Genomic DNA, 13602 nt, shown 5'->3' on the forward strand with positions numbered 1-13602 from the left:
GGAGATCCACTGCTCTCTTCAAAGCTGTCAGACAGAGTCGTTCGCGTTTCACAGGCTTCTGCTCCTTTAGCTGAGCCCTGTCCCCAGAGGCGCAGTCTCAGTTGAAAATGCAGAAATCGCCGGTCTTCTGTGTCGCTCGCGCTGGGAGATGGAGACTGAAGCTGTTCCTATTCGCCCATCTTTCTCCGCCCCCTACCTTTCTTCTAATAGAGAATTGAGATATCCCGTTTGAAGAAAAAGCTACTAAGGGACATCAGGGAGTATATGGGCGGCTATGGTGAAAAAGGAAATATCCTCAGACAAAAACTGGAAAGAAGCTTTCTGTGAAACTGCTTTGTGATGGATATGTTTATTCATCTCACATAGATAAAACTTTCTTAATATTATGCAGTTTGGAAACTCTGTCATGGAAGAATCCGTGAAGGACATTCGGGAGCACATTAAGGTCTATGGTGAAAAAGGAAATATCTTCAGATAAAAACTGGAAAGATGATTTCTGTGAATCTGCTTTTTGTTATGTTTATTCATCTCAAATAGATAAAGCTTTCTTTACATTACGCACATTGGGAACACTGCATGGACAGATCCGCAAATGGACATTTGGGAGCACATTCAGGCCTATGGCGAAAAATGAAATATTTTCAGATAAAAAGTACACAGAAGCTTTCTGAGAAACTGCTTTGTGATGTGCATTCCACTCAGAGAATTTTACCTCTTTTCTCTTAAGGAAGTGTTTGAAAACTGTTCCTGTAAAACTGTAAAAGTGGTATTTCGGAGCGCATTGAAGACTATGGTGAAAAGTGAAATATCCGCAAATAAAACCCAGGAAAAAACGTTCCAAGAAACTGCTGTCTGATATGTGCATTCATCTCACAGAGTTAAAGCGTACTCTACATTGCCCAGTTTGGAAACTCTGTTTTTGAGGAATCTGCGAAGGGATATTAAGTGGTGCCCAGAATCCTGTGGTGAGCAAGGATATGTCTCCTGTTGAAAACTGGAGAGATGTTTTCTGAGCAACTGCTTTGTGATGTGTGTATTCATCTCATGGAGTTAAATCATTCTTTGAATTGAGCAGTTTGTAATCACTGTTTCTGTGGAACCCAAGAAAGAAAATTTGGGAATGCTCTTTAGAATATACTAAAAAAGAAATACCCTCTGATAAAAAGCAGAAGAAGTTTTCTGTGAAACTGTTCTGCATCAAGTGAATTCCACTCACATAGTATAGCTTCTCTTTTAATTGAGCAGTATTCTAACACTGCTTTTGTTCAGTCTGTGAAAGGATATTTGAGACTGCTTTAAGGCCTTCAGTCAAAACGGAAATATCTTCAGCTAAAAACTGTAGAGAACCTTTCCAAGGATCTATTTTGTGACGTGTGAATTCCACTCACAGAGTTATCCCTTTCTTCTCAGAGAGGTTTGGGCAATCCCTTTTGGAGAAGAAACTACCAAGGGACATTCAGGATTATATAGATGGCTATGGTGAAAAAAGAAATATCTTCAAACAAAAACTGGAAAGAAGCTTTCTGTGAAATAGCTTTGTGATAGATATCTTTATTCATCTCACATTGATAAATCTTTCTTTATGTTACGCAGCTTAGAAACTCTGTCATGGAAAGATCTGCGAAGGGACATTCGGGAGCACATTCAGGACTATAGTGAAAAAGGAAATATCTTCAGATAAAAACTGGAAGGAAGCATTCTGTGAATCTGTTTTTTGCTATATTTTTTCATCTAATATAGATAAAGCTTTCTTTACATTACGCAGCTTGGAAGCTCCCTCATGGATGGATTCGCGAAGGGATATTTGGGATCGCTTTCAGGCCTATGGTGAAATAGTAAATATTTCACCATATTTGGTGATTGGAAATATGGATCACCAAATTCCATACATTGGAAACTCCGTCGCGGACGGCTCTGCGAAGGGACATTCGGGAGCATATTCAGGCCTAAGGGGAAAGGGAAATCTCTCCAGATAAAAACTGGAGAGAAGCTTTCTGAGATACTGCTTTGTGATGTGTGCATTCCACTCAGGGAGTTATACCTCTTTGCTCATAAGGCAGTATTAGAACACAGTTCCTGTAAAACTGAAAAAGTGATATTTAGGAGTGCATTGAAGTCTACGACGAAAAGTGAAATATCCTCAAATAAAACCATGAAAGAACCGTTCCAAGAAACTGCTCTCCGATATGTACATTCACCTCACAGAGTTAAAGCTTACTCTACATTGCCCAGTTAGGAAACTCTGTCTTTGAGGAATCTGCGAAGGGACATTAAGTGGCACCAGGAGGCTTGTGGTGAGTAAGGAAATGTCTTCCATTGAAAACTGAAGAGAAGCTCTCTGAGTAACTCCTTTCTGATGTGTGTATTCATCTCACAGAGTTAAATCATTCTTTGGATTGAGCAGTTTGGAATCACTCTTTCTGTGGAACCTGAGAAAGGACATTTGGGAATGCTCTTTAGAATATGCTGAAAAAGAAACACCCTCAGATATAAACCAGATGGAAGCTTTCTGTGAAACTGCTCTGTGTCATGTGAGTTCCACTCACACAGTTAAGCTCCTCCTTTCATTGAGCAGTATTCTCACACTGTGTTTAGTCTGTGAAGGGATATTCGGTAGTGCTTTGGGTCTTATGGTGAAAAAGGAAATACCTTCAGATAGAAACTAGAGAGAATTTTTCCGAGGAGCTGTTTTTGTGACTTATGAATTTCACTCACAGATGTATACCTTTCTGCTTATAGAGGATTGGGGAATCCCTTTGGAGAAAAAGCTACCAAGGGACATTCGGGAGTACATGGACGGCTATGGTCAAAAAGGAAATATCGTCAGACCAAAACTGGAAAGAAGCTTTCTGTGAAACTGCTTTGTGATAGATATGTTTTTTCATCTATCATAGATAAAACTTTCTTTATATTACGCAGTTTAGAAACTCTGTCATGGATCAGATCTGCAAAGGGACATTCGGGAGTATATTCAGGTCTACGGTGAAAAAGGAAATATCTTCAGGTAAAAACTGGAGAGAAGCTTCCGAGAAACTGCTTTGTGATGTGTGATGTGTGCTTTCCACTCAGGGAGTTATACTTCTTTTCTCATTAGGCAGTGTTTGAACACTGTTCCTGTGAAACTGAAAAAACGATATTTCGGCATGCTTTGAATACTATAGCAAAAAGTGAAATATCCTCATATAAAACTCAGAAAGAAGCATTCCAAGAAACTTTTCTCTGATATGTGCATTCATTTCACAGAGATAAATCTTACTCTACATTGCCCAGTTTAGAATCTCTGTATTTGAGGAATCTGTGAAAGGATGGTAAGTGGTGCCCGACGGTCTGCAGCGAGCAAGGAAATGTCTTCTGATGAAAACTGGAGAGAAACTTTCTGAGCAACTACCTTGTGATGTGTGTGTGTATTCATCTCACAGAGTTATATCATTCTTTGGATTGAGCAGTTTGAAAGTACTGTTTCTGTGGATTCTGAGGAAGGACATTTCGGTACAGTCTTTAAAATATGAAGAAATCTTCAGATAAATACCAGAAGGAAGCTTTCTGTGAAACTGCTATGTGTCGTGTGAATTCCACTCACTCAGTTAAGCTTCTCTTTTCATTGAGCAGTTTTCTAACACTGTTAATGTTTAGCGTGCAAAGGGAGATTCGGAAGAACTTTGAGGCTTATGGTGAAAAAGGAAATATGTTCAGATAGAAACTGGATAGAAGCTTTTCGAGGAACTGCTTTGTGATATGTGCATTCCACTCAGTGTTATACCTCTCTTCTCATACAGCATCGGGGAAACCGTTTTGGAGAAAAAGGTACCAAGAGATATTCGGGAGCACATTCAGGACTATGGTGAAAAGGGAAACAGCCTCAGACGTCTAAAAACTGGAAAGAAGCTTTCTGTGAAACTGCTCTGTGATACTTGTTTTCGTGTCACATAGATAAAGCTTTTTTTACATTATGCAGCTTGGAATCTCTGTCATGGGCGGATCCCCAAAGGGTCATTTGATTGCACATTGAGGACTGTGGTGAAAACGGAAATATTTTCAGATAAAAATGGAAAGAGGCTTTGTGTGAATCTGCTTTTTGCTATGTTTATTCAACTCACATAGATAAAGTTTTCTTTACATTACCTAGCTTGGAAACTCCGTCATGGACGGATCCGTGAATGGACATTCGGGATCACATTCAGGCCTATGGTGAAAAGGAAATATCTTCAGATAAAAACTGGAGAGAAGTTTTCTGAGAAACTGCTTTGTGATGTGTGCATTCCACTCAGGGAGTTATACATCTTTTCTCATAAGGCAGTGTTTGAAAACTGTTCCTGTAAAACTGAAAGTGATATTTCGGAACACTTTGAGGACTATGGCGAAAAGTGAAATATAATCAAAGAAAACACAGAAGGAAGCGTTTCCAGAATCTGCTCTCTGATATGTGCATTCATTTCACAGAGTTAAAGCTTACTATACGTTACCAATTTGGAAAGTCTGTCTTTCAGGAATCTGCGAAGGGATAGTAAGTGGCGCCCGGAGACCTGTGGTGAGCAAGCAAATGTCCTCCGTTTAAAACTGGAGAGAAGTTTTCTGAGGAACTGCTTTGTCATGTGTGTATTCATCTCATAGAGTTAAATCATTCTTTGGGTTGAGCAGTTTGAAATAACTGTTTCTGTGGAACCAGGGAAAGGACATTTGGGAACACTCTTAAGATTATGCGGAAAAAACAAATACCCACAATAAAAAACAGAATGAAGCTTTCTGTGAAACAGCTCTGTGTCATGTGATTTCCACTCACACAATTAAGCTTTTCTTTTCATTGAGCAGGATCCTAACACTGTTTTGGTTTAGTCTGCTAAGGATATTCATGATCGCTTTGCGGCTTATGGTGAAAAAGGAAATATCTTCAGATAAAAACTGGAGAGAAGCTTTCTGGAAACTGTTTTGTGATGAGTGTCTTCATCTCATAGTGTTAAACCACTCTTTGGGTTGAGAAGTTTGAAATCACTGTTTCTGCATAATCTGTGGAAGGATATTTGGGAATGCTCTTTAGAATATGGACAAAGAAGTCTCTTCAGATAAAAACCAGAATGAAGCTTTCTGTGAAACTGCTCTGTGTCTTGTGAATTCCACTCACACAGCAGGCTTCTCTTTTCATTGAGCAGTATTCTAACACTGTTTTTGTTTAGTCTGCGAAGGGATATTCCGGAGCTATTGCGGCTTATGTTGATAACAGAAATATCTTCAGATAGAAACTGAAGAGAAGCTTTCCAAAGAGCTACTTTGTGACGTGTGCATTCCACTCAAAGAGTTACACCTTGCTTCTCATTGAGGACTGGGGCATCCTTTTTGGAGAAAAAGCTACCAAGGGACATTCGGGAGTATATGGATGGCTACGGTGAAAAACGAAATATCCTCAGAACAAAACTGGAAAGAAGCTTTCTGTGAAACTGCTTTGTGATATATATGTTTATTCATCTCACATAGATAAAACTTGCTTTATATTACGCAGTTTGGAAACTTCGTCATGGACGAATCCATGAAGGAATATTCGGGATCACATTCGGGCCTATGGTGAGAAAGAAAATATCGTCAGATAAAAACTGGAGAGAAGTTTTCTGAGAAACTGCTTTGTGATGTGTGCATTCCATTCAGGGAGTATTACATCTTTGCTCATGCGACAGTGTTAGAACACAGTTCCTGTAAAACTGAAAAAGTGATATTTAGGAGCACAGTGAAGTCTGTGTCAAAAAGTGAAATGTCCTGAAATAAAACCCAGAAAAAAGCATTCCAAGAAACTGCTCTCTGATATGTGCATTCACTTCACAGAGTTAAAGCTCACTCTATGTTACCCAGTTTGGAAACTCTGTCTTTGAGGAATCTGCGAAGGGATATTAAGTGTCGTCCGGAGGCCTGTGGTGAGCAAGGAAATGTCTTTCGTTGAAAACTGGAGAGAAGCTTTCTGAGCAACTGCTTTGTGCCGTGTATATTCATCTCATACAGTTAAATCATTTTTAGATTGAGCAGTTTGAAATCACTGTGTCTGTGGAATCTGAGGAAGAACATTTGAGAACACTCTTTAGAATACGGAGAAAGAAGTATCCTCAGATAAAAACCAGAAGGGAGCTTTCTGTGAAACTGCTCTGTGCATGTGAATTCCTCTCACTCAGTTAAGCTTCTTTTTTCATTGAGCAGTTTTCTAACACTGTTTATGTTTAGCATGCAAAACGATATTCGGGAGCACTTTGAGGCTTACAGTCAAAAAGGAAATATGTTCGGATAGAAACTGGAGAGAAGCTTTCCAACGAACTGCTTTGAGAGGTGTGCATTCCACTCAAAGTGTTATGCTTCTCTTCTCATACAGCATCAGGAAATCCTTTTGGAGACAAAGGTACCAAGGGATATTCAGGAGCATATTGAATCCTAAGGTGAAAAGGAAATAGCCTCAGATAAAACCTGGAAAGAAGCTTTCTGTGAAACTGTTCTGTGCTATGTGTATTCATCTCACATATATAAAGCTTTCTTTACATGACACAGCTTGGAAACTCTGTCATGGATGGATCCGAGAAGGGACATTCAGGAGCACATTCAAGACTAACGTGAAAAAGGAAACATCCTCAGATGAAACAGCAAAGAAATTTTCGCTGAATCTGCTTTTTGCTACATTTATTCATCTCACATAGGTAAAGCTTTCTTTACATTAGGCAGTTTGGAACCTCCGTCATGGATGGATTTGCAAAGGTACATTTGGGAACACATTCTGGACTACGGTGAAAAAGGAAATATCTTCAGATAAGAATAGGAGAGAAGCTTTCTGGGAAAGAGCTTTGTGATGTGTGCATTTCACTCAGGGAGTTTTACTTCTTTTGTCATAAGGCAGTGTTTGAACACTGTTCCTTGACAACCGAAAAAGTGATATTTTGGAGCACATTGAAGACTATAGTGAAAAGTTAAATATCCTCAAACAAAAACGAGAAAGAAGTGCTCCAAGAAACTGCTCTCTGATATGTTCATTCATTTCACAGAGTTAAAGCTTACTCTGCTGTGCACAGTTTGGAAACTCTGTCTTTGAGGAATCTGCGAAGGGATATTTAGTGGCGCCCAGAGGCCTGTGGTGAGCAACATGTCTTCCGATGAAAACTGGGGAGAAGCTTTCTGAACAACTGCTTTGAGATGTGTGTATTCATCTGATAGAGTTAAATCATTCTTTGTACTGAGCAGTTTGAAATCACTGCTTCTGTGGAATCTGAGAAAGGACATTTGGGAATGCTCTTTAGAATATGCTGAAAAACAAATACACTCAGAGAGAGACCAGAAGGAATTTTTCTGTGAAATTGCTCTGTGTCGTGTGAATTCCATTTACACAGGTAAGCTTCGCTTTTCATTGAGCAGTATTCTAACACTGTTTTTGTTTAGTCTGCGAAGGGATATTTGGGAGTGCTTTGAGGCTTACAGTGAAAACGGAAGTATCTTCAGATAGAAACTGGAGCGGAAATTTCCGAGGAGCTGATTTGTGACCTGTGTTTTCCACTCCCATAGTTATACCTTTCTTTTCATGTAGGATTGGGGAATCCCTTTTGGGGAAAAAGCTACCAAGGGACATTCGGGAGTATATAGATGGCTACGGTGAAAAAAGAAATATCCTCACACAAAAACTGGAAAGAAGCTTTCTGTGAAACTGCTTTCTGATAGATATGTTTATTCATCTGACATAGATAAACTTTCTTTATATTACTCAGTTTGGAAACTCCGTCATGGGCGGATACACGAAGGGATATTCGGGAGCACATTCAGGCCTATGGTGGTAAAGGAAATATCACATAGTAGGCCTATGGAGAAAAAAGAAGTGTCTTCAGATAAAAACTGGAGAGAAGCTTTCTGAGAAACTGCTTTGTGATGTGTGCATTCCACTCAGGGAGTAACACCTCTTTTCTCATAAGGCAACTTTTGAACACTGATCCTGTAAAGTGAAATATCCTCAGATAAAACCCAGAAAGAAACGTTCCAAGAAACTGCTCTCTGATATGTGCATTCATTTCACAGAGTTAAAGCTTATTCTACTGTGCCCAGTTTGGAAACGCTGTCTTTGAGGAATTTACAAAAGGCTGTTTAGTGGCGCCCAGAGGCCTGTGGTGAGCAACGACATGTCTTCAGATGAAAACTGTAGAGAAGCTTTCTGAGCAACTGCTTGGTGATTAGTGTAATCTTCTCAGAGACTTAAAAGATTCTTTGGATTGAGCAGTTTGAAATCACTGTTTCTGTGGAATCTGAGGAAGGACATTTGGGAATGCTCTCTAGAAAATGGAGAAAAAAATATCCTCAGATAAAAACCAGAAGGAAGGTTTCTGTGAAACTGCTATGTGTCATGTGAATTCCTCTCGCTCATTTAAGCTGCTTTTTTCATTGAGCAGTTTTGTAACACTGCTTATGTTTAGCATGCGAAGGGATAATCGGGAGCGCTTTGAGGCTTATGGTGAAAAAGGAAATATGTTCGGATAGAAACTGGAGAGAAGCTTTCCGAGGAGCTGCTTTGTGACATGTGCATTCCATGGACAGAGATATACCTTTCTTCTCATAGAGGATTGGGGAATCCCTTTTGGATAAAAAGCTATCAAGGGACATTCAGGAGTATAAGGACGGCTTTGGTCAAAAAGGAAATATCCTCAGACAAAAATTGGAAAGAAGCTTCCTGTGAAACTACTTTGTGAGAATTAGGTTTATTCATCTCACATAGATAAAACTTTCTTTATATTATGCATTTTGGAAACTCCATCATGGACGGATCCAGGAAGGGATATTCAGGAGCACATTGAGGCCTATGGTGAAAAAGGATATATATTCAGATAAAAACTGGAGAGAAGTTTTCGGAGAAACTACTTTGTGATGTGCGCATTTCACTCAGGAAGTTATACCTCTTTTCTCGTAAGGCAGTGTTGGAACACTGTTCCTGTAAAACTGAAAAAGTGATATTTCGGTGCACATTGAAGACTATGGCTAAAAGTGAAATATCCTCAATTAAAACCCAGAGGGAAGCATTCCAAGAAACTACTGTCTGATATGTGCATTCATTTCACAGAGTTAAAGCATACTCTACATTGCCCAGTTTGGAAACTCTGTCTTTAAGGAATCTGCAAAGAGATATTATGTGGCTCCCAGTGGTCTGTGGTGAGCAAGGAAATGTCTTACGTTGAAAACTGGAGAGAAGCTTTCTGAGCAACTACTTTGTGATGTGTGTCTTCATCTCACGGAGTTAAATCATTCTTTGAATTGCGCAGTTTGAAATCGCTGTTTCTGTGGAATCTGTGGAGGGACATTTGGGAATGCTCTTTAAAATATGGAGAAAGAAATATCCTCAGATAAAAAAATAAAGAAGCTTTCTGTCAAACTACTATGTGTCATGTGAATTCTTCTCGCTCAGTTAAGCTTCTCTTTTTATTGAGCATTTTTTTTTTTTTTTGAGATGGAGTCCCGCTCTGTGCTCTGTCACCCAGGCTGGAGTACAGTGGCCGGATCTCAGCTCACTGCAAGCTCCACCTCCCGGGTTTACGCTATTCTGCCTCAGCCTCCAGAGTAGCTGGAACTACAGGCACCTGCCACCTCTCCCGGCTATTTTTTTGTATTTTTAGTAGAGACGGGGTTTCACTGTGTTAGCCAAGATGGTCTCGATCTCCAGACCTCGTGATCCACCCATCTCGGCCTCCCAAAGTGCTGGGATTACAGGTTTGAGCCACCGCACCCCGTCTTATTGAGCAATTTTCTAACAGTTTATGTTTAGCATGTGAAGAGATATTCAGGAGCACTTTGAGACTTACGGTGAAAAAGGAAATACGTTCAGATAGAAACTGAAGAGAAGTTTTCTGAGGAGCTGCTTTGTGACATGTGCATTCCAATCACAGAGGTATACCTTTCTTCTCATAGAGGATTGGGGAATCCCTTTTGGAGTAAAAGCTATCAAGGGACATTCAGGAGTATATGGACGGCTTGGTGAAAACGGAAATATCCTCAGACTAAAACAGGAAAGAAGCTTTCTGTAAAACTGCTTAGTGAGAGATATGTTTATTCATCTCACATAGATAAAACTTTCTTTACGTTATGCAGTTTGGAAACTCTGTCATGGATGGATTCGCAAAGGGACATTCGGGAGCACATTCCATACTATGGTGAAAAAGGAAATATCTTCAGATAAACTTGGAGAGAAGCTTTCTGAGTAACTGTTTTGTGATGTGTGCATTCCACTTAGGGAGTTATACTTTCTTTCCTATAAGGCAGTGTTTGAACACTGTTCCTGTAAAACCGAAAAAAATGATATTTTGGAGTGCCTTGAATAATGTGGTGAAAAGTTAATATCCTCAAATAAAACCCAGGAAGCAGTGTTCCAAGAAACTGCTCTCTGATATGCACATCAATTTAACAGAGTTAAAGGTTACTCTACGTTGCCCACTTTGGAAGCTGTGTCTTTCAGGTATCTGCGAAAGGATATTAAGTGGTGACCAGAAGCCTGTGGTGAGCAAGGAAATATCATCCGATGAAAACTGGAGAGAAGTTTTCTGAGTAACTGATTGTGATTTGTGTATTCATCTCACAGACAGCATCGGCGAAACGCTTTTGGAGAAAAAGATACCAAGGGACATCTGGGAGCATATTGATGCCTATGATGAAAAGGGGAATAGCCTCAGACAAAAACTGGAAGGACGCTTTCTCTGACACTGCTCTGTGATATGTGTATTCATGTCACATAGATACAACTTTCTTTACATTACGCAGCTTGGAAACTCTGTCATGCACAGATCTGCAAAGGGACATTCGACAGCACATTCAGGACTATGGTGAAAAAGAAAATATCTTCAGTTAAAAACTGGAAAGAGGCTTTCTGTGAATCTGCTTTTTGCTAAGATTATTCATCTCACGTACATATAGCTTTTTTCTCATAGAGGATTGGGTACTCCCTTTTGGAGGAAAAGCTATCAAGGGACATTAGGGAGTATATGGATGGCTTGGTGAAAAAGGAAATATCCTCAGACTAAAACAGGAAAGAAGCTTTCTGTAAAACTGCTTAGTGAGAGATATGTTTATTCATCTCACATAGATAAAACTTTCTTTACGTTACGCAGTTTGGAAACTCCGTCATGGACGGATCCACGAAGGGACACTTGAGAAGACATTCAGGCCTAAGGTGAAAAAGGATTTATCGTTAGATAATAACTGGAGAGAAGATTTCTGAGAAACTGCTTTGCGATTTGTGCATTCCACTCAGGGAGTTATACCTCTTTTCTCATAAGGCAGTGTTTGAACACTGTTCCTTTAAAACTGAAAACGTGATATTTCGGAGCACATTGAAGACTATGGCAAAAAGTGAAATATCCTCAAATAAAAGCCAGAAAGAAAGGTTCCAAGAAACTGCTCTCTGATATGTGGATTCATTTCACAGAGTCAAAGCTTACTCTACATTACCCAGTTTGGAAACTCTGTCTTTGAGGAATCTGCAAAGGGTTATTAAGTGGCACTGGGAGGCCTGTGGAAAACGAGGAAATGCCTTCCGTTGAAAACTGAAGAGAAGCTTTCTGAGCAACTGCTTTGTGACATGTGTATTCATCTCATAGTGTTAAATCATTCTTTGCATTTAGCAGTTTGAAATAACTGTTTTTGTGGAATCTGAGGAAGGACATTTGGGAACGCTTTTTAGAATATGGAGAAAGAAACATTCTCAGATAGAAACCACAAGGAAGCTTTCTGTGAAACTGCTATGTGTCGTGTGAATTCCTTTCACTCAATTGAGCTTCTCTTTTCATTGAGCAGTTTTCTAACACTGTTTATGTTTAGCATGTGAAGGGAGTGCTTTGAGATTTATGGTTGACAAAGAAACATATTCAGATAGAAACTGGAGAGAAGCTTTCCGAGGAACTGCTTTGTGGCATGTGCATTTCACGCAGAGTGTTATACCTCTCTTCTCATACAGCATCGGGGAAATCCTTTCTGTGAAACTATTCTGTGATATGCATATTGATTTCACATAGAAAATGCTTTCTTTACAATACACAGCTTGGAAACTCTGTCATTGACGGATCTCTGAAGGAATGTTTGGGAGCACACTCAGGACTATGGTGAAAAAAGAAATATCTTCAGATTAAAACTGGAAATAAGTTTTCTGTGAGTCTCCTTTTAGCTATGTTTATTCATCTCACATAGATAAAGCTTTCTTTACATTACGCAGCCTGGAAATTCCGTCATGGACAGATCCGCAAAGGGACATTCGGGAACGCATTCAGGCCTACGGTGAAAAAGGAAATACCTTCAGATTAAAACTGGAGTGAATTTTTCTGAGAAAATGATTTGTGATGTGTGCATTCCGCTCAGGTAGTTATTCCTCTTTTTTCACAACGCAGTGTTTGAACACGGTTCCTGTTAAACCGAAAAAGTGATATTTCTGAGTGCACTGAAGACTATGGTGAAAAGTGAAATATCCTCAAATAAAATCCAGAAAGAAGCATTACAAGAAATTGCTCTCTGATTTGTGCATTCACTTCAAAGAGTTAAAACTTACTCTACACTCTCTGGTCTGGAAACTCTGTCATTGAGGAATCTGCAAAGGGATATTTAGTTGCACCAGGAGGCCTGTGGTAAGCAAGGAAATGTCTTCCATTAAAACTGGAAAGAAGCTTTCTGAGCAACTGCTTTGTGATGTCTGTATTCATCTCATAGAGTAAAATCGTTCTTTGCTTTGAATAGATTGAAATGACTCTTTCTGTGGAATCTGAGAAAGGACATTTGGGAACGCACTTCAGAATATAGATAAAGATATATACTCAGATAAAATATTCCTCTTGCTCAGTTAAGCTTCTCTTTTCATTGAGCAGTCTTCTAGCATTGTTTATGTTTAGTGTGCGAAGGGATATTCGGGAGCGCATTGAGGCTTTCAGTGAGAAAGGAAATATGTTCAGATAGAATCTAGAGAGAAGCTTTCCGAGGAACTGCTTTGTGACGTGTGCATCCAACTTACAGTGTTATGTCTCACCTCTCATACAGCATCGGGGGAACCCTTTTGGAGAAAAAGGAACCAAGGGATATTCAGGAGCATATTGACGCCTATGGTGAAAAGGGAAATAGCCTCAGGCAAAAACTGGAAGGAAGCTTTCCGTGAAACTTCTCTGCTCTATGTGTATTCATGTCACATAGATAAAGCTTTCTTTACATAACACAATTTGGAAACTCCATCATGCTCGGATCCACAAAGGAATATTTGGGAGCACATTCAGGATAATGGTGAAAAGGAAATATCTTCAGATAAAAACTGGAAAGAAGCTTTCTGTGAATCTATTTTTTGCTATGTTTATTCATCTCACATAGATAAAGCTTTCGTTACACTACACATCTTGGAAACTGTCATGGATGGATCTGCAAAGGGACATTTGGGAGCATACTCAGGACTATGGTGAAAATGGAAATATCTTCAGATAAAAACTGGAAAGAAGCTTTCCGCGGAACTGCTTTGTGACATGTGCATTTCACTCACAGAGCTATACCTTTCTTCTCATAGAGGATTGGGGAATTCCTTTGGAGAAAAAGCCCCCAAGGGACTTTCGGTAGTATATGGACGACTACGGTGAAAAAGGAAATATCCTC

The sequence above is a fragment of the Piliocolobus tephrosceles genome, chromosome 7 (assembly GCF_002776525.5).
Source record: "Piliocolobus tephrosceles isolate RC106 chromosome 7, ASM277652v3, whole genome shotgun sequence".
Lineage (NCBI taxonomy): Eukaryota > Metazoa > Chordata > Mammalia > Primates > Cercopithecidae > Piliocolobus > Piliocolobus tephrosceles.